The sequence below is a fragment of the Anolis carolinensis genome, chromosome 1 (genome assembly GCF_035594765.1).
Source record: "Anolis carolinensis isolate JA03-04 chromosome 1, rAnoCar3.1.pri, whole genome shotgun sequence".
Lineage (NCBI taxonomy): Eukaryota > Metazoa > Chordata > Lepidosauria > Squamata > Dactyloidae > Anolis > Anolis carolinensis.
The window spans coordinates 272,772,244-272,793,548 of record NC_085841.1 but is presented as its reverse complement, the minus strand read 5'-3'; the positions used below and the strand labels follow the sequence as shown (position 1 = coordinate 272,793,548).

Below are 21,305 nucleotides of genomic sequence, written 5' to 3'. Positions count from 1 at the left end.
GACCTGAAAGCTGCCAGGTTCGAATCCCACCTGGGGAGAGCTCTATCAGCTCCAGCTCCATGCGGGGACATGAGAGAAGCCTCCCACAAGGATGGTAAAACATCAAAACATCCGGGCGTCCCCTGGGCAACGTCCTTGCAGACGGCCAATTCTCTCACTCCAGAAGCACCTCCGGTTGCTCCTGACACGGGAAAAAAAACCCCACAGCTCAATGCTATAGGGCAGGCATGGGCCAACTTCGGCCATCCCGCCAGGTATTTTGGACTTCAACTCACACAGTCCCCAACAGCCGGCAGGCTGGTAGGGGTTGTGGGAGTTGAAGTCCAAACTTTTGCGGATTGATGATAATAAATGGAAGCTTTTACGTGTGCCTGCAGAACAACAGCATGATACGCAGGTCTGCAGAACAAAAATACAGGAACTTGACCGATTCCAAGAGATAAAAAACAGTAGTCTTTACAATGATCCCTCTGATCACTTACAGAAGTCCACAGTCATAAACAGTTCTTTCTCAGTCCACAAATCTGCTTCAGAGAAGAATACAGTCCTGGTTCTTCTCCCTCTTTTCTCAGCAGCAAACAGGCCAGAAAATAGTAAGGCCTCTCTCTGAGTACACTGCTCTCTTTACCAACCATATTCAGTCAGCACTGAAAACTTGTCCAAACTGGTTCTGCAGCAGCAGAACAGAAACAGTATCAAATCAATCCCCAGGTCTTTGCAGGCTCAGCTAATCGGCTTAATGCACTTCATTTTCCAGTTAACACACACAGTACAGTGCCTTTTGCAAGCCATGACACAAACCACCCGGAGCAATGGGCAAAATTGGCCCATGCCTGCTGTAGGACCACGGGGAATACTACATAGCTTTACGAAAAGGTCATGAGCCTGAAGGGTCCTCAACAAACTACAACTCCCAGCATGCCACAGCATAGAACTATGTTGAAACAGATGTATTAATGGTTGTTGTATGTTCCAGAAGTATTCTCTCCTGATGAATCAATCAGAAGCAGCTAACAACTCTGAACAAAGGATGCCCCCAGGCAGGAAGAAGCCAGGAGATGAAGCTATTCAATGCTAATTAAGGTGATTAACTACAACATTCACACTGGCCTCCAACTGACAAGAGTTCTTCTCTCACCCTGGACTTTCCACAGATATATATAAACCTTCCTTGCTTAGTTTCTCCATACCTCACAACCTCTGAGGATGCCTGCCATAGATGTGGGCGAAACATGAGGAGAGAATACTTCTGGAACATGGCCATATAGCCTGGAAAACATACAACAACCCTGTGATCCCAGCCATGAAAGCCTTCGACAACACAAATGGATTAATTCTACAGTATAAATCAGGATGGGAGAGATGAACTATAAGGAAGGCTGAGTGAAGGAAGATAGATGCTTTTGAACTGTGGTGTTGGAGGAGAATTCTGAGAGTGCCTTGGACCACAAGAAGATCCAACCAGTCCATCCTCCAGGAAATAATGCCCGGCTTCTCACTAGAGCGAAGGATATTAGAGGCAAAGATGAAGTACTTTGGCCACATAAGGAGAATACAGGAAAGCTTGGAGAAGATAATGATGCTGGGGAAGATGGAAGGAAAAAGGAAGAGGGGCCGACTGGCTTGACCTTGAAGGACCTGGGGGTGGCGACGGCCGACAGGGAGCTCTGGCATGGGCTAGTCCATGAGGTCACGAAGAGTCGGAAGCAACTGAACCAATAAACAACAACAACAACAACATAGATCAGGCATGGGCAAACTTTGGCCATCCCTCCAGTTGTTTTGGACTCTAACTCCTACAATTCCTAACAACCGGTAGGAATTCCAGACTTAGAATCATAGAGTTGGAAGGACCTTGTGAACCATCCAGTCCAACCCCCTACCAAGAAGCAAGAAAATTGCATTCAAAGCATCCCCAACAGATGGCCATCCAGCCTCTGCTTAAAAGCCTCCACCACACTCCTGGGCAGAGAGTTCCACTACTGAACAGCTCTCACAGTTAGAAACTTCTTCCTAATTTTCAGTCAGAATCTCCTTTCCTATAGTTTGAAACCATTGTTCAGTGTCCTAGTCTCCAGGGCAGCAGAAAACAAGCTTGCTCCCTCTTCCCTGACTTCCCCTCACATATTTATACATGGCCCTCATCATGTCTCCTCTCAGCCTTCTCTTCTGCAGGCTAAACATGCCAAGCTCTTTAAGCCACTCCTCATAGGGCTTGTTCTCCAGACCCTTGATCATTTCAGTCGCCTTCCTCTGGACACCTTCCAGCTTGTCAACATCTCTTTTCAATTACGGTGCCCAGAATTGGACACAGTATTCCAGGTGTGGTCTGACCAAGGCAGAATAGAGGGGTAGCACAACTTCCCTGGATCTAGACACTATACTCCTATTTATGCAGGCCAAAATCCCATTGGCTTTTTAGCCACCACATGGCATTATAATAATTTTACTTTTGTACCCGCCTCCCTCTCCCCTAAGGGACTCGGGGCAGCTTACATGGGGACAAGCTCAATCAACATAGTTAAAATATAAATATGAACACACTAAGTACATTGTTGGCTCATGTTTAACTTGTTGTCCAAGAGCTTTTTCACACGTACTGCTGTCGGGCCAGGCGTCCCCGATTCTGTATTTTTGCATTTCATTTTTTTGCCTAAGTGGAGTTTCTTGCATTTGTCCCTGTTGAAGTTCCTTTTGTTAGTTTTGGCCCACCTTTGGGCCTCCAGGTGTTTTGGACTTCAGCTCTCACAGTTCCTAATAGCTGGTAAACTGGCTGGGATTTCTGGGACTTGAAGTCCAAAACACCTGGAGGCCCAAAGCTTAGGAACCACTGCTCTAATCTGTCAAACTGCATAAACTCTATAGACCAGGCATGGGCAAACTTCGGCATACCTCCAAATGTTTCATGTTTTCTTTTGCACAAATTGTTCTATTATTTTTAACCACATTTTTTTATTTTATACTGATTTTATATTGTTTTTAATATATTGTTAGCCACATCGAATCCAATTGTGAAAGGCAGGCTATAATGATAATTACAACAACTGCAACAATAGAATCAATGAGTACACAATCTATGGCTACCTTAATAATTTCAATACAAATTTCATTCAATCACATATTACAACATAAAATAGCTATGTGATGGAGCAAATCTGAGGTCATTTTTGGATTTGGAATGCCAATTTCCTTATAAAATGAACATACATAGAATCACATTCTTAAGACGTTATCCCACGGGGGGAGGGAAGTGTCATATATCTGTGGCGTTATGTCCTATTGCATTAGAAAACAAATCATATAGTTTCTCCACACAGCCATATAGCCCAGAATATCAAGGCAGAAAATTCCACTATATCTGCTTTGAACTGGGTTGTCTGAGTCCACACTGCCATATATTCCAGTTCAAAGCAGATAATGTGAGATTTTATTCAGCTGAGTGGAAGGGACCCCAGATCCCATTGCATGTTGCTCTTGTCAGAATGTGTAAATTACTCAGCATTTCTTTAAGTGCTACCGTAACAGAATAAATATATCAGGATTACCCACAGGTTCACTGTAATTGGGGTGTGGTAGCTGAGTGATGAGACTATTGCCTATAAGTTTGCAGAAACCCTGTGTTGGTGTTGATACAGGTTGGAGGAGGAGGAGTGAGTTTGAGGCGTGGTGGATGGTGGGTTGGAGAAGACAGAGAGCTATATGTATAAAATGTTGTAGACACTTCTGTACCGATTGCAACTGAAAATAAAAATCTTCCTAAATAACTTGGAACGAACAACTTGTGTGTGGTGGCATGGTTCCAGCAGACATCTTCCCAAATTACACAGAGGAGCTTGGATTATTACTATTGGATGCAAGGGAAAGCTTCCAGGACTTTGCTAAGGTAGCAGAGAACCCTGACAGTTCTTTCTTGCCTTTTTCTCCCAAAATTATCAATTTTCAGATTTAACACACGAGCGAATGCAGTTCCCACCCACTCATTTAAAAAGCAAAAACCTTGGGGGGGGGGGACACTTTGGGCAGACTGGACTTTCTCTTCCAATCCTGCGACTCCGGAAGAGAGAGGAGGCATTGATCTGGAAAGAGAGACACCACTTTGAGGATGAAGATAGACACTTCAGAAACACTTCTGACAGGACAAGACAGATACAAGGAGGAAGTCCTGCATTGTCTGATGGGCTCCATTATACATTGCTACTTGTCTGTCTTACAAGTGTTTAGAAATTGGGGTGGGATGTGGGATAATGTCCATAGAGTTGTAAAATATCATGTCCCATCAAGTCCAACCCTTTTCTGTCCTGCAGGGATACATATTTTTCTAAAAGTTTTAATAACCCTCAATTTTGCAGGCCTGTGTAGTCACAAAAGGCCTGGATTGGACGGGACCATCATCGTTGGATAGTCTTTCAGCCTATTTCAATTGACAATAGTAATGTTTTGTTAATGAAGTCTTCTGGTATGGTAAAGATCAACCATTTTTAATGGGTATACATTTTTATGGACTGCAGCCTAGTTCATCAAATGCATCAAGGATTAGTCTGAATTAGGGCCCCATCTACACTACCATATAATCTAGTTTCTGAATCCAGATTATTTGCTTTCAACTGGATTATATGGCAGTATAGACTCATATAATCTAGTTCTAAGCATGTTTATAAATATCCATCAAGGCTGGATCTACCCTGGATAACTGGATTAAAAAATGGGATCATATGATAGGGCAGATCCAGCCTTGGTGGATATTTATAAACATGGGGGCATAGCATTTGGAAAAAATAAAATAAAAAAGGGATGATGGAAATACAAAACATAAACTTGTGTCAAATGGCATTTGTTATTTTTAAGGTGTCCCAAGACTATTCTCCTTGCTATAGCTGACTAACAAAAAGGACAAACAAATTCAACTTAGCATGAACTTTTGTAGACTTTAGCCCACTTCACCACTCAGGCACCCTAGGATTTTTAAGTGTTTGGTTTTGCTGCTCCAGATTAACAAGGTTCCTGCTCTGGAGACTGAATTCCTCAAGTTTTGCTTCTGTGTCCCCCAACAGATCACTTCATTTTCCCTGTAGTACCAATTAAATTTCTAAAATAAGGAATATAGAGGTCAGGATATCAGTTGGACCAGACCTCAGATCTGGGACACGGACATGGTTTGAGTACTTTGGGACCTCTTAAGTAATAACAGAAAAAAGCAGATTCATGAAAAAGTTCTAATGGTATATTTTCTTCTCCGTTCCAATAACACTGCCATTCAGAAGTTGCTTCAGGTTTCAGGATATGAAAACTGAGCTAAAGAATGCACTACTGCAGAAATTCTCAGAATCTTTCATTGCGTCATCAGACTCTAATATGACTTAAAATGTGCATCAGAAGCAAAATCCAGTTGTTAATCCCAAACAAAAGAAGCTGAAATAAAGCTTTTTGCTAAAGCCATTGGTGCTGAATTCTTTTTCTTTTTAACGTACAGGATTTTAACTGTTTCAGTCTTTTCTTTTGTTTTAAATTGAAAGTGTTCATTATGCTTCTATCCAATTTATTTTTTTGTTTATTTTTATCTAGAACTACTGTATTGTAAAGTTTTCATAGTATTTCAGTTGTGTTTATATTGTATGCCGGCATGGAATCTCACAATAGAGGGTGGGATAGAAATATTTCAATATTCAACAAGGAATACTCAACATGAAAAGTAGGAATGTGGTTATGTATTATTGTTTACCAGAGTTTTTCAAACTGTGCTCCTCCAGGTGTTTTGGACTTCAGCTCCCACAATTCCTAACAGCTGGTAAACTGGCTAGGATTTATGGGAGCTGAAGTTCAAAACACCCGGAGGACCACAGTTTGAGAAACAATAATAAGGGATAACAACCATCAGATAGTCAGTGTAAGATTCGTATAATTGTTTCCTTGTTTGTATGTGTGTTTGTATGTGTGTTTTGTTGGTTTGTGTTTTGTAGTTTGCTGTAGTTAGAATATAGCTGTGTCTTATTAACATTAAATATTATAAAATCATGCCTCTTTGTAGTATTGCTGTTTTTCTACTATTTTATTTCATTTTGAATAAAAAAATACTTAAATATAAAAATATTCAATGTAACCATATCTGGTACCTAGTCACTATATCAGTATTATAGCCATGTTAGCACAAAAGAATCCGTGCTTTTACAAAGAGCAGTCTTATTACAGATTGAATCTTCCTTATCCGGACATCTGAAATACTCCAAAAACCTAAACATTTTGCCTCCAGTCGCCCACTTCTGCAATTATACATCCAGTGCCTGCCAGGTTTTGTTTTTTTCTTAAGGAGCCCTGACAGAGGAAAGAGAAGAGGGGAAAACCATGGCTCAACGCTATGGAATCATGGGAAATGTAGTTTTAGAAGGTCTTTAACCTGCTTTGCCAAAGTGTCTCACCAAACTACAAATCCCATGATTCCATATCATTGAGCCATGGTGTCAAACTGCATTAATTCTACAATGGAGATGCACCCTTGTGCAAATTGAGTCCTCTTCCCCTTCCCTCTCAAAAAGTTTTTACCATGCCTACTGTAGACAGAAGCATGTTCCTGAGAAAGAACATATGAAAAATCCATTAAAATTAGGATTAGAATAATGTGGGATGGTCAGGAAACACAGGCCTTATCTACACTGCCAGATAAAACCCAGATTATCTGCTTTGAATTAGATTATATTGCAGTGTAGACACATGTAATCCAATTCAAAGCCGATAATGTGGATTATTTTGCTTTGATAATCTGGATTATATGGCAGTGTAGAAGGTGCCACAGTGACACAGAAGCAGCCATGCTTGATGTTGTATTTGCACTTTAAGGTCTCCTGAGGGGCTATTTTTTTCGTGTCAGGAAATCATTGTGAGAGAATTAGCTATCTGTAAGGATGTTGCCCAGGGGATGCCTGGATGTCTGATGGTTTACCATCCTTGTGGGAGGCTTCTCTCATGTCCCCACATGGGAAACTGGAGCTGACAGAGGGAGCTCACCCACTCTCCTCGGATTCAAACCACCGACCTGTTAGTCAGCAGTCCTGCCTGCACAAGAGTTGAACCCACTGCACCACTGGAGGCTCCATCTGAGGGGCTATAAAGCCTGCCTTCTTTCTAAAGTACCGAGCCACAACACCCTCAGGATGCTAGACCACAGGAGACAAATACAGACTCCTGTGTTTCACTGACAGTTTTAGCCTTGCCTTTTTCTAAGAATTACTTGAAGTATTATGATTTTATCTGAGGAATTTGAAGTGTCTAAAGTACAACCGCCTCCTTGATTTGCCAACTTTTAAAAAGATTCTCTTTGAACCTATGCACTATTTGAATAGGTAGAAGTGTTTGCATTATTTTTTACGGAAGGAGGTGGTGTTTTATGAACAACAATAAAAGTAGTCCATTGAATGGAGGGGGTTTTTTTTTCAATTTTATTCAAGGACTGGTAGCACACTCTATGCAAAGGGCAAGGATCAAAAGTGTTTATAGAACAAAGGACTATAAGTGGTTGAGGAGAGAGGGAGAGAGAAAAAAAATGCCTGGCAGCTCTTCTCTACTATAGACATTTTTGGATTTATGATGATTCTACTCCTCCCATTCTACTTTGTTATACTGTCTTCCCACTCTTGCTCTCTAATTCAAAAGGTGTGCATATGTTCTTTCATGTTGCCTGTCAACTTACAGTGACCCCATTAATTTCATAGTGTTTTCTTAGACAAGGAATACTCAGAGGTGGTTTTACTAGTCCCTTCCTCTGATGTACAGCTTCCTTCACCTTCTCCTAAATTGGATTCAGTAATGCCCTAGGATACAGCAAATAAGAAGAAACTCATCCAAACAAGACAGAAGGTTTACCTGTAAGTTGGTCAACCAGTTTGGGATAGATGCTTAACCTGTTTCGAATAGAATAATACTCTCCATGTATATATTTACAGTTTGTGGATTCTCAGGCAGGTAATTAGAGAAGGGAGGAGGTGAGAGAAATTGCTTTGAATAAGAATTACCGGTATATCCCTAAAACTGCATTTTTCATTCAGTCCCTAAATTTCTAGCATTGTAGAAAATGAGACATTAAAAACATTTCACATCTAGAACTTTTATATCTATGGTGTTTGCAGGCCCTTGGTTATTTTTCTTGCCCATTTCTTTGGATGCCTGAACCCTATTTCTTAATGCTGACTTGAAGTTATTGTGTAAATTATTGTGATGCTAAAAATTTGGAGACTGAAATTTGATTGAACATTTATTTACATGGACAAAATTCTTAGTCGCCTCCCCTCAATAGCTATTATTATATTTACATTCCATTTTTGGGGGAGCTCAATACAATATACATGGTGATGCCCACCTCATTTTATCCACACAACATTCATATGAGGTATATTAGACTAAAAAGTCTGAACCAAAATTGCTCAATCAGCTTGATGCCAAAGAGGGAATTTAGATTATTAGAACTTCCTCTCCATTCCTGAGACTGACACTCTGCAATCAGCACAGCACTGGGATGAGAGCTATATCTTTTCCTAGATGGATAAGAAACCCTAGCCTCTCTGATTCACATATTGCCGGTGTTCGTATCACACTGCTCTAATACACTGTGTATCATTCTGTCTCTGAAGACCAGCCTTAAATGTATTAGAAAGAAAACCAAATGAGTACCATATGTAATAAGCATTAGGAATGTGCTTACTGTCTAAATCAAGGACTGCTACATTTAAACAAACTGGATTATGACATATATGTCTGTTTGACTTGGGTCTGGGTAGTATGGCTTTGAGCTTCTGTGGTTAGGGTTAAGCAAAGGCTTCTGGGAATTTTTTTTTCATGTCAGGAGCGACTTGAGAAACTGCAATTTGCTTCTGGTGTGAGAGAATTGCCCGTCTGCAAGGACACTGCCCAGGGGATGCCCGGATGTTTTACCATCCTGTCGGAGGCTTCTCTCATGTCCCCACATGAGAAGCTGGAGCTGACAGACGGGAGCTCATCCCGCTCCCTGGATTCGAACCGCCAACCTTTCGGTCAGCAGTCCTGCTGGCACAAGGATTTAACCCATTGCGCCACTGGGGGCTCCTGCTTCTGGGAATAAATAGATACAAGAGTAAGGAGTATCACTCAACAGAAAAGAAAGGAACTCTACTGTAGTATGTCTCCAGACATATATGGCTATCTGGTGCAGTGAGTCAAAATTGCTAAGATTTTTGGGAATTGCCAGTTCTGAGTTTTGATATGTTATGAACTCATAGTAACTAGTTCAGTTTATTGGTGCCCACTGTCACTTTACATTGCTTTACTTTGGGGATTGAGAATGTGTAGAATGATGGCTTAGCCGTTCCCTCTCCAACCCTACTGATGAAGTTGTGTTACCATAAGATGATATTTGCCCCTCAATTGCAATCTGATATGTACTTGGGATGGGGAGTACGTAAATCCAATTGACATGATAGCTTGTACTGTTATTAAGCGGTAGAAAACTAGCAAAGAGGGATCAAGCTGAACTATCTCAGGTTTGGAATTCACACATCACCTCTTAGCCATGGATGATGCAAAGAAAAACTTTCTCTGCAAATCTCAATGATGAGATCAGGATTATATCAGTATTTAGATATTTAGTAGGCTGTGTATCATAAGAACAGGCTACAAGGGCTACTATATTTAAGAGCCTGGGACCATTTGGCCTGGTAATTTATAATACTGTACTAAATAATTGTCTTAAGAGGCTCTAGTCTTGTTGGAGTTCTTACACATGCAGATGAAATACATGAAAAATATGCAGCATTTATTTGACCTAAAGAAATTAATTTTATAGACATTTTAGTCTGCCAAGTTGAAAACCATTTCAATGGATTGCTTGAAGTTGTTGTTGTTTTTGCCAGACCAATGATAATCACAGGAATTACATCAGTTTGGGGTGGGGTGGGGGTGAGGGATGGCACGTTCACTAAGGAATTTGCAATAATGGCTGTTTGTGCAAATGGATATCCAGTGCAGACTAGTGAGCAATTATAATTTAATAAGCTCACTTTGATAAGTCAAGTGGACATTCAGTAAGAAGGTTGTGATTCTGCCTGAGATGCCTAGTCATGATATCATGGCAATGGTTCGTCTTCTGTTCTGACCCTTGAAACACACCTTAAAATCCTGCCAGCTGCACTGAGACCCAGAGTTTTGTGGTGTTTGTAAGCAAGGCACTGAAGGATGACAGATCTCGCTGCCTCCTGCCAGTGGCTGGTGATGTATAAAGTTGTGACAGAAACACACATGGGTCCCAGCTTCTGCTCAGCCCATTGTGATCCCTACAAGAAAGGGTAAGGTGGATAATCCTTAAGTTATGCACACATACACACACACATGCACTACAAGTACTGCAGAACACCATCCCTTGCTGTATCTGCTGGCTGAATTTTAAGGTGGCTTTCAGGGATATTGCTGATTGTGCTAAAGTACCAAGATCATAGGTGTGAATATAAAGCAATGAATGGGGTTGTAGACCTAGCTTCTCCTGAAGAAACTGGCAAAATTATTTCTGAGTATTCCTAAGAAAATCCTATAAATGCATAGGATCACTATAAGTCAACAGGTGACTTGAAGGCACTTGGACTCACTCCCCTAGCTTATGGCATTGTAACTGACTAACAGGATGCTAGCCAATGCTTTTAAAAATGCCTGATATGTCCTATCTCCTATATTTCTAGGTGTGAAGATGACTGCAGGCGCAGACTGCAGCCAGGAAATCAAAAGATGTTTACTTCTTGGGAGGAGAGCAATGACCAATCTCAATAAAATAGTGAAGAGTACCGACATCAAACTAGCAACGAAGGTTCGCATTGTGAAAGCAATGATATACCCCACAGTAACCTATGGATGTGAGAGATGGACCATAAGGAAGGCTGAGCAAAGGAAGAGAGATGCTTTTATGCTGTGGTCTTGGAGAAAAATTCTAAGAGTGCCTTGGACAGCAAGAAGATCAAACCAGTCCATACTCCAGGAAATAATGCCTGACTGTTCACTGAACAGAAGGATATTAGAGTTGAAGATGAAGTACTTTGACCACACATAATGAGAAGACAGGAAAGCTTAGAGAAGATAATTATGCTGGGGGAAATGGAAAGAAAAAGGAAGAGGGGCTGACCAAGGGAAAGATGGACGAATGGTATCCTTGAAGTGACTGGCTTGACCTTGAAGGAGTTGGGGATGGCCATGAGGTCATGAAGAGTCGGAAATGACGGAACGAATAAACAACAACAACAACAACAAAAAACACTCCACCCGAGATGACTGCCTCACCAGGCTTCCTGATAATACCACATTGACGTGTTGATGATAGAAAAGCCACTGAGAGATCCAGAAGAATTAAAAGCAGAATCAAGCACTCACTCTGTAGTTTCTAATACAGATCATCCAGTGAAGTGACCAAGTGCATCTATAAGCAGACCTGCAGCCAATTTGATATTGATCCAGACAATCTCTTTCATCCTAATTACTCTTGAGTGCAGTTTCCACCATATGCTCAAGGACCCTACCCGAAACTGGAATGCTTGAGACAAACCCACAACTATCCAGTACTGTGAGAAAGGTTTTTTCATTTAAGGTTTAACAACAGCTCGTTTAAATTGTCACTCTTGATGGTGTTATCATGTTTTTTGAAAAGGCAACAATGATTCCCACAACCTGCTTATCCCAATCCCCAAGGCAGGCAAAGGTTGGCCACTCAACATTTGCAGAGGGGGGGGGGGAGAGAGGAAGGGAGGGAGGGAAGGAGAGAGAGAGAGAGAGAGAGAGGCAGAAACACACACAAATGAGTATAAAAAGCAATATTATAACTGAAACTTCCAACATACAATCAGCCGCCCCGAGTCCCCGTTGGGGAGATGGTGGCGAGGTATAAATAAAGTTTTTTTATTATTATTATTATTACTATTATTATTATTATTACTATTATTATTATTATTCCTAGAAAGTTGTTTTTAAAAGGATTGTATTATAAAGATGCCAACGAGGTGCCTAACACATTCTTTCTGGTGTATCTGATATCAAAAGTAAGTGGTCCATCTTATGTGAAAGATACAGTGAATAATGAACATCTTTTTCTAGCTTTTCAAAAACACCTGTGCATGTTAAAAACAAAGCCCTTTCAGCAGCTGGCATAACTAACATAAAAGCATCAGAAGACTGTCTCTGTTTTCAAAATAATTTAAACAAGATTTAATATACAAAATTGATATAGATTTGCTTTTAATTAAAAATTAAATACCCTAGCCCTGTAAGGCAGCATTGCTAAGGGATAACGCAATCTTCTTGACAGACAATTAATATCTGTTCATACTTGGACATCAAAAGTGTTATTTAAACAGGATCTTTTTGTATCTTGTTCATATTCTTATTGTTTTCCTTCCCTCTTGCTGTCACCTTTTTTCTATGTTTTTCTGAAGCTGCCATGAATGTCATTGTACACAACTGCTTTGCCAAGGCGTGGAATAGTCTCTAATCACTGTGGCTTTGAGCATTTTCCGTACACCTTACCTGCCCTTTTCTAAGTGGGACCGGATGAGTGTCTAATTAAAATCCTCATTTCATGTGTACTAATTATTTCCTCATGTCTATTTTAGATTCTGCATTTAGGAAAGTGAAACAAGTTCAAAATTCTCTGAAGTGTGTATAACAGAGATACTGGAATATGTGCAATGACTACGGAACAGCCTTGGACTATGATTTCTGAATGGTGTGACTTTAATATTGAATGTAATGCTTTAAATGTTTAACGTGTATTAATTTTAATTCAATTTATTTTTAAGCTTAATGTTTTGTATCTGTTTTAAGGCATTAAATAATTGCCATATGTAAGCTGCCTTGCATCCTCTTCGAGGTAGAGAAAGGCAGGGTATAAATAGGATAAATAAATAAATACTGTGTCTTGCTTTGTTTAGGCTAAATTAAATGAACCACTCTTGCCCTCTCTCCCTCTTCCCCTCTCTCTCTATATATATATGCATACACACACACACCTGTGGATCTGTAGACAGACAAATAGATTAGATAGGTAGATAATAGATATTTTAAATATATATCACTGTCTTTGTACAACCTCCATTATCTAAGCAGGTATCATTCTAGATACAATGTATGATCTGCCCCAAATTGACAGCACTAGGGTTGTTAAGACAGTGGATTTTCTCTCCAATTACAATCAATCTGATTTTTAAATTTTCAGCCTTGCTTGATCATGGCAATAGCCTTTGTACTCTTTACCACCACTGCATCCTATTCAGTGAAGGTTAGCAGCAGACTTCAGGCAAAATACAAGTCATTTCTGTAGCCTAATGGTAGTTTTTTCAGAAGCAAACCTAACTGGATTAAAATGAGATTGCACATCATCATGGTGATGTGGATCATCCTGCCTTTGGAATTACAGATCTTTCTGACATGGCTTAAAGTAATGTCAGACTAATAAAACAGTCATTAATTATTAATATCTGAGAAGTCATCAGAATCATTCCTTTGAGGCAGTTAGTGGGAGATGGTCCAGAATGAACAGGAGCAGTGACCCTGATGTGTTCCTCTGCTCCCTTTGGGATCCTTCCCACTACACGTTTTCAATTAAAAGTGAAGATGAAAACAGTTCTTTAAAAAAATCACTACTGCCATGGCACCATATAGCAGCATTGACCTAATGAAGTCTTGCATGTTCGAGGGGTTAGTGGAATAAAATGGCAACTGCAACTGCAGAAATGACTCGCCCCTTGGGTAGATGGAAGCAGGTTTTCTCACAGGAAGTGCAATTGGTCCAGAATCCTAAATCACACAAATGTTGTTGTTGTTGCTGTGTGTCTTCAAGTCATTTCTGACGTATGGAGACTCTAAGGCACATGTCAAACTCAAGGCCCTCCAGATGCTGGAGTACAACTCCTAAATTCCTCATCATTGGAAATAATGACCAGAGCTGATGGGAGTTGTGACACAGGAATATCTGGAAGGCTACAGTCATAGTGGGGTTTGAATTTAGATTGTGGATATGATGTATGACTTGAAAAATGTCTATTAATCTTTCCCCAACCTAAGAGTAACAAGTGTTGTTGAATTGCAGTTCCCATTATCCCCAGTCCACATGGTAGATAATCAAAAGCAATGGGAGTTGTTATTCAATAATATCTGTGGACCCAAATTTGGTAAAAACTAAAGATCACTAAGGAAAAAAATTAGTTGGCTCTCTGTATCCACTGATTCTAGTCCATGGATTCAACCGCCCTTTGAAGACGACCATAAGGCTGATGTGGCCATCTATGAAAATGACTTCCAAGGTGAATCCACTGGGTTTTCTTGGCAAAAATTGTTCAGAGGGAGTTTACTGTTTCCTTCTTCTGAGACTAAGAGAGTGGGATTAGCCCAAGGTCACACAATGGGTTTAAATGGCAGAGTGGAAATTTGAACCTTGGTCTCTCAGGCCTCATCTATACTGCCAGACAAAATCCAGATTATCTCCTTCGAACTGGATTATATTAGTCTACACTGACATATAATCCAGTTCAAAGAAAATAATCTGGATTTTATCTGGCAGTGGAGATGGGGCCTAATCCAACACTCAAACCACTACAGAACTCTGGCTCTACAGCTGTACACACAAAGGAATAAATCTCATTAAACTCAGTGCATCTTCTGAAAAAATGTGGACAGGGCAGAGCTGTTCATGTAGAAATGATTTAGATGCTTTCATAGCTTCAAAGATATTAGGATTAAGGGGCAAATTTTGAACAATTCATTTCTATTGGTCTTAAACGTGAACTAACTATTCTGTTCCTGTATTCATACTGATCAAATTTTGTATTCAGTAAGCAATCTTAAATCTCCACTGGGAAATTTTTAATTTAACAGAATCTATAGTACTTCGGCCTTATAAAATAATGGATACAATTACGGGCCTTTCATTAAATGTGTTCTTGAACCGTTGAAAATAAATGCAGTCTGTTTTATTACTACATCAACTGTGTAGAAGATTTGACTCATTACACTTGAAGTATTATATGTAGCAGTACTAACAACAACCTGTTTATAAAAATAATTATGTACAACTTTAAACAACCTTTTAAAGTTATTTAACTGAAACAAAGTCATCAAGTGCGAAAGGAAACCTGGGCAGCATTCATCTTCCAAAGCCTTCCTGCTTCCAAACGCAATTACTACAAAAAAGTGGGTTTAATGAAATCACTGAACCAGCATCAGAATAAATATTTATGAAAAAGTCGCTTGGGAACTTTCACCTTAAGACACTCAATGACTAAACGCTGTTGCTAATTTTGTTGTTGTTATCTTCATATTTGTACTTTACAGTTTGTACCCTCTTCTAATAAAAAAGGAAAGAAATACCATTGATTGCAGGAAAGCACAATGAGACAAGATACTGCCTCCTCCCCAGCCCACAATGCAAGTGATAGCTGGACTCACCAGATTGATGGAGTTGACTTTGATGCCACTATTGTTATATCACCAACCAAGCTGGCCAGGAATAATGTCTTGTGTCTCTCTCATCATGCTTTTTTAAAGAAACATATGACCTCATGTTAATGGAAGAACATCTGGGCAACTTAGCTAAGGACAAAGATGATTAGCTTCACCTTCTCAAGTAGCCTCTATGGCACACAATAGTTTTTATCAGCTTTCACACTTTCATCAGCTTCACCTTCTCCTGGGCTTGGATAGACCAGTCTCCCAATTAGATGATATGTTATATGTTTCTGCCTTTGAAAATAGTCTAGAAACTTGCATTAGTATGGAATATAGCTGCTAAAATGTTGACTGGCTCAGTTTATCCTCTTCCACTAGCTGGCTTGTTGACTAGCTGCACAATTTAGTGTGAGAGACTTTGGGATGTGTAGGTCCCTGAAGTGCCTTCTATTATTGCATCCTCCCAAGGGCCTTTCTTCCTGTTCTTGTTAGAGATGTAGCCGGAGCTACTCTATTTACAAATTAAGCTTTTCCCATACTCGTAGCAGTGTAACCCTATAAAAATCCGTTCTGAGCACCAAATGTTTGGGACATTAAAAGAAGCATCTCCAGAGGACAGCTCTTGTGATAGTGAGGAACTTGGGAGTTAAGTCCTATGGGGAATGGCTGAAAAACTGTTATATGTTTAGCACAGAGAAGAAAATATTATGGGGAGACTGACTAGATTACATTGTAATCATTTCAGCTGGAAGCTGCTGTGAGTCTCAATCTTGAAAAACAAAATAAGAGTATAAATAAGGAGGAGGAAGAGAAGACAGTGGTGGTGATAGTGGCAGTTGGAATTGTGTTAGTTGCACTACACATGTGGAGCAAATTATTCATCAACGATAAAATGGCCTAGATATTCTAAAGTAATCTGATGGCACCTGTTGTTGAAAGGTAGCATGGTCAGCCCCAGTTAGTACTTGGATAGGAGACCACCAACAAATACCAGGTGTGGTAGGTCAGATTTCAGAGGAAAGAACTGGCAAAACCACCTCTGTATTTTTTGCTTAAGAAAACCCTATGAAATTCATGTTCTCACCATAAGCCAACAGACAACTAGAAGGTGCACACACAGAGGAACAGAACTATACGCTTCGGGTCCAACCTGTCTTTGAGTCTGCATCCGCCTGTATGAACCAGCACGAGGCCCTCCTCTCAGTCCCATCTCCGTCTCAAGCGTGGTTGGTGAAGACAAAGGAAAGGGCCTTCTTGATGATGCCCCCCAGGTTTGGAATGCCCTCACTAAAGAGATCAGGTTAGCCTTCATCCTCCTAGCTTTCTGGTCACAACTGAAAATATGGCTTTTTGTACAAGCCTTTGGGCCATGATTAGTACCTTAACCACAATACCCGAAGACTTAGTGACTGATTTATGCTGATTTATGCTAGCACTTTATGGGCTGAGACAGTATACAGCTTGTTTTTATCTGCAGCTTTGCTGAGTCTGTTGGATTTTAAATTGGTAGGATTTATATTAGTATGATGTTTATATAAATGTATACTGTTTTGTCGTGGCACTGTAATGTACTTTTTGTGAGCCATCCCAAGTCCCTTTGGGGAGATGGTGGTGGGACAGAAATGATGACGATGATGATGATGATGATGATGATGATGATGATTCTGTTGAAAGCAGTAGAAACAGAGTTGTACATACAAACACATTGTGCATTACATAACAGTACCCAGTTATTGACATGAGTTGCATGATGTTGCTATTCTGCATGAGAATTGTGTAGTGTTGAGAAAGCATATCTTCATAAGCAAGTATTTATACTGTATTGTCTAATGACTATAAGGACTGTCACATAGAAAATGAAGCAGAGTTCTTATTCTAGGAAGCAGAATTAGAACTTAGAAGTAGAAATTGCTGGGGAAGGGGTGTTTTGGGGATGGAGGGGAAACTCCTAAGTGCAAAATGGAAAGCCTCAGGTTTTCTAGATACTCGACTACAACTCCAGTCCTCTCTGGTCACTGGTCATATTGGGCAGAATGAAGGGTCACAGTGGTGGTTGGTGGCTCCCATTTCAGTGGGACAGTGAATCCTTTAAAGTGATTCTCCAAATTTCCTAAATAATTTCAGCACTATGGATAGCTCCTTGAACGCCTGCCAAAGCCAAGAATGAATCCATCATGCCACAAATATTGGAACCAGCAGTCGCCACTAATGGGAGGTGTAATGAAATCAAATATTTGGAATGACACACATTCTCCATTCTTTTGCCAATGGCAAGAACTGTTTAACATTAAGTGTTAAAATTATCTGGCTCAGGCGGCCACAAGTTCTATATTGATGCAGGTAATTTTAAGCAAAGATTGCATAGCCATCTAGCTCTGAAAAAGGGATTGGATTTGGATACTTCCAAAGTCTTCCCACTTCTATAAAAACAGTCAAGAAGAGTCTCAAATACTAAAAATCACAATAACAAGAACTCCCAATAACAGAAAAGGCAGCAAGTAAATATAGAACAATAAAATAGATATATGTTTAATCAGTGCTATCATAGCAATATTAAAATAAGAGAGACTCAGTGATATAATGGCTTGATTCCTCTTTGGATAAACACCCACTTAATAAACATGGCCAAGTCACACTTCCTCAGTTTCAAAGGAAGGCAATTGTAAACCATCTTTGAACCAATCTTGGACAAGAAACCCCTATGATAGGTTCACCTTGAGGTTACCATATGTCAGAAGCAACTTGAAAGCACACAACACGAACAACAACAAAAAGAATTAGTTGCACAAAACATAGCAACGGCCAATAGCAGCAAGACACATTCTCTGTGTCGAAGGGGAAGGAAGAAAATGAAATATAAAACAAAATAAACGGGGAGAAAAAAACTGCAAGCAGGAAACTTAAATCAAGAACTATAAATCATAAAAGTGACAAGCACACAATTGAACAAGGGCTGTAGAAACAAATTTCTGAGCTCCAATTCAAAAGAATGCACTCTGTGGAATGAAGACTGTGAAAGTATAAACACAAGGTAAATACAACTGTAACAACCAAACATTTAAAAACAATCCATGGAAACCAATTGTTCACTCAAATCCACAATAATGGAGTATGTGGAAACCAATAGTTGGCTCTGATCCATAACAGTTCAGCTCCCTCCCCCTCCAAAAGAGCTGACTCCAGTCCATAAAGATAGACAACCAATTCTGAAAACTTTGAAGTCATTTCAATATTCTTAATTAGATGACTCAACCAGGTGTCCAAAAACTACATCAGTCACCAGTAACGCCTAGAAATAACTATTATGGTTTTGTGTTGTTGAGGATAGGTCTATCCTTTAGAAAAAAAAACTGTTGCAGCCAATGAGGTTGGGAAGTCCTACTAACATGAATTTTTATTTTTCTGGTCACATGCTTTTTGTCATCATATTTTGATACTGCTATCATATATATATGCCTGATGTAAAATATGTGACTTGTTTTCTAGATTAGTATTTATGTAATACCTTTTCTGATAATAATTATCCCATCAGCTGTAAGACTGAAGTTTGGAAATGTTCCTTTGAAGGACAAGAATCCCCAAATGGCTAGTGGAATTTGAGAGCTGTGGTCCATGTTTTCCAAAAAGTATTCCGTAACCCCTATTGATGGTTTTATTTATTTGTAACTACCCATTGGAAACTGTAGAGACATTTTGCTGAAATTTTGGTGAAGTGGTGGAAAGTTCTTAAAATAGAATACAGTTTCAGATTTTAAAGATGCCAAAGAATTGATGCTTGGCAGTTTAACTCTGAAATATTTTTCTTCTCAAAAATTTTATTCTACCTTGGAAAAGAGTTTGTGTCCAGTGGAGTATGTCAAAATGATAAACTTAACTCAGGAATAAGTGTTGACTCAAAATACACAGCAACCCCTCCTGAGAACAAAAAGCATAACAGTGCTTTGTTTAAACCTCCTTCATCCCTTTGGGTATGATCACCAAAATGATTATCATGAATCATCAGTAATTCAGTCTATTATCACCAGTTGTTTGCACAGATTTTTCAAATGAAAGCATATCATTTGTGACTTTTGCATTCTAAAAGTGTCAATATATTATTTGCAAAAGAACAAGGATACTCGATATACAAGCAAGTAGTTGTCATTTTGTTTTGAAATCACTTGGTGAAATTGGTTAAGCAATCTATTAGTGTGAATTCAGATGTCAAAAATGTGACACGGCTGTGACAGGCGACACATCGCTAAGAGGAATATGCAAAGTCATATCCTCCCTTTCAAATATTATTTTCTTTTAAAAAAAAGAATTTCATCTTTATTCCTTTCCTTTTTTCCTTTTCTTACTATGTTTGTTCAGGGCAAGGTATAAGAGAAAAATTTTCCTAAAGCAATTTTAAAAGATAAAAAAACAAAGTAATCAGTTAAATACTCCAATGTGCCATTTCAATAGACATAATACTATAGACAGATATGAAATGGTGAGTTCTTGGATCATGCTCTAGTCCATGGGTCTCAACCTGTGGGTCCCCAGGTGTTTTTGGCCTTCGGCTCCCAGAAATCCTAACAGCTGGTAAACTGGCTGGGATTTCTGGGAGCTGTAGCCAAAAACATCTGGGGACTCCAGGTTGAGAACCACTGGTCTAGTCAGTTACTAATCATGGCTGGTATTCCATGTTGCAGTTATGGATTAGTAACCTGGAGTCACGGATCCATAGTTGATCATGACACTATTAATGGGATTGTCAATGCCTTCCCATGAGTCCATGTTAAAAGCCAGCAGACAAATGGAGCAAATAAGGGCTGCTCAGCTACTGTTTGTGGTGCAAGGTGGGAGAATATGTGATCTGTCCCAAAAGTAATGAGAATGCCAGGAAAGGAAAGTGAGGGCTGAGGCAGGTGGAGAAGGAATACAGACACACAGTTTAACCTTCTTCAGTTGCGTCCATGCCCTTACAGCAGTTGGTATGTAAGCAAAGTGCATAGGAGTTTGCAGAGAAGCCTGGAGCAATGTCCTTCTGATGAAGGTATACTATTTTACTTCAGCTTCCAGCACTGAGAACAATGCAATTCACGTGAAGGCTGTTCTGACTACTTTTTCACCACAGAACAGCCTTGACCTGGCTCTATGTGATTTCTTTCCCCAAACTCAAAACCCACCTCAAAGGGCATCATTTTGGGACAGTTGAAAGGACCTATGTAGCTCCAACAAAGGCTTTGAGCGACACCAATTTTATTTATCAAATTTTATTTATATCCCACCCCCATCTCTCCATGGGGACTCAGGGAAGCTTACAATATAAAATAATAAACAATAAATTAAGCAAACAAATAAACAATATAAACATTCAATCATAAAAATAAATCATAATATAAGCCAATACAACACATTATGCAACAACAGTAAAATGGGGTTAAAAGCATTATCCATAGTTCACATTTCAAATGAAGAATTCTTCCACTGCTATGAAGAGTGACAGCAATGCTGGAATCACTGAATTCATAGAATCATAGAATCATACCACCTTATCACATGAGCCGATTTGCCTGTCGTATGCTGCTTCCCTGCCATTTTCAGCATGGAGCCCTTCACACGATGCACAGGCACTTCCAACTGGGCTCCGTGCCAAAAAGGGAAAGGAAGCGGCGGCAACATGGGAACCTTCCCAACAATGGGGGGAAGCCAGGTGGCGATGTTTCTCCCATGGGATGAGGGGCACAGTAAGGTGGGTGATGCGGAACATGGAGTGACGGATTCTCCATTTCCTCTACTGGGAACCCATGAATTTGCCGCAATACAGGCCAAATCCATGGGCCTTTATGATAAAGTCAATAGAGGTGGAAGAGACCACATGGGTGATCTAGTCCAAGCCTTGG

General features: G+C 39.8%; 1 protein-coding gene across 2 annotated transcripts in view; it reads right to left on the bottom strand.

Moving 5' to 3' along the window:
- The window catches only part of tub (TUB bipartite transcription factor), a 229,835-nt gene that overhangs the window by 103,213 nt on the left and 105,317 nt on the right, over window positions 1–21,305 (bottom strand). The gene's annotated exons all lie outside the window — the stretch shown is intronic.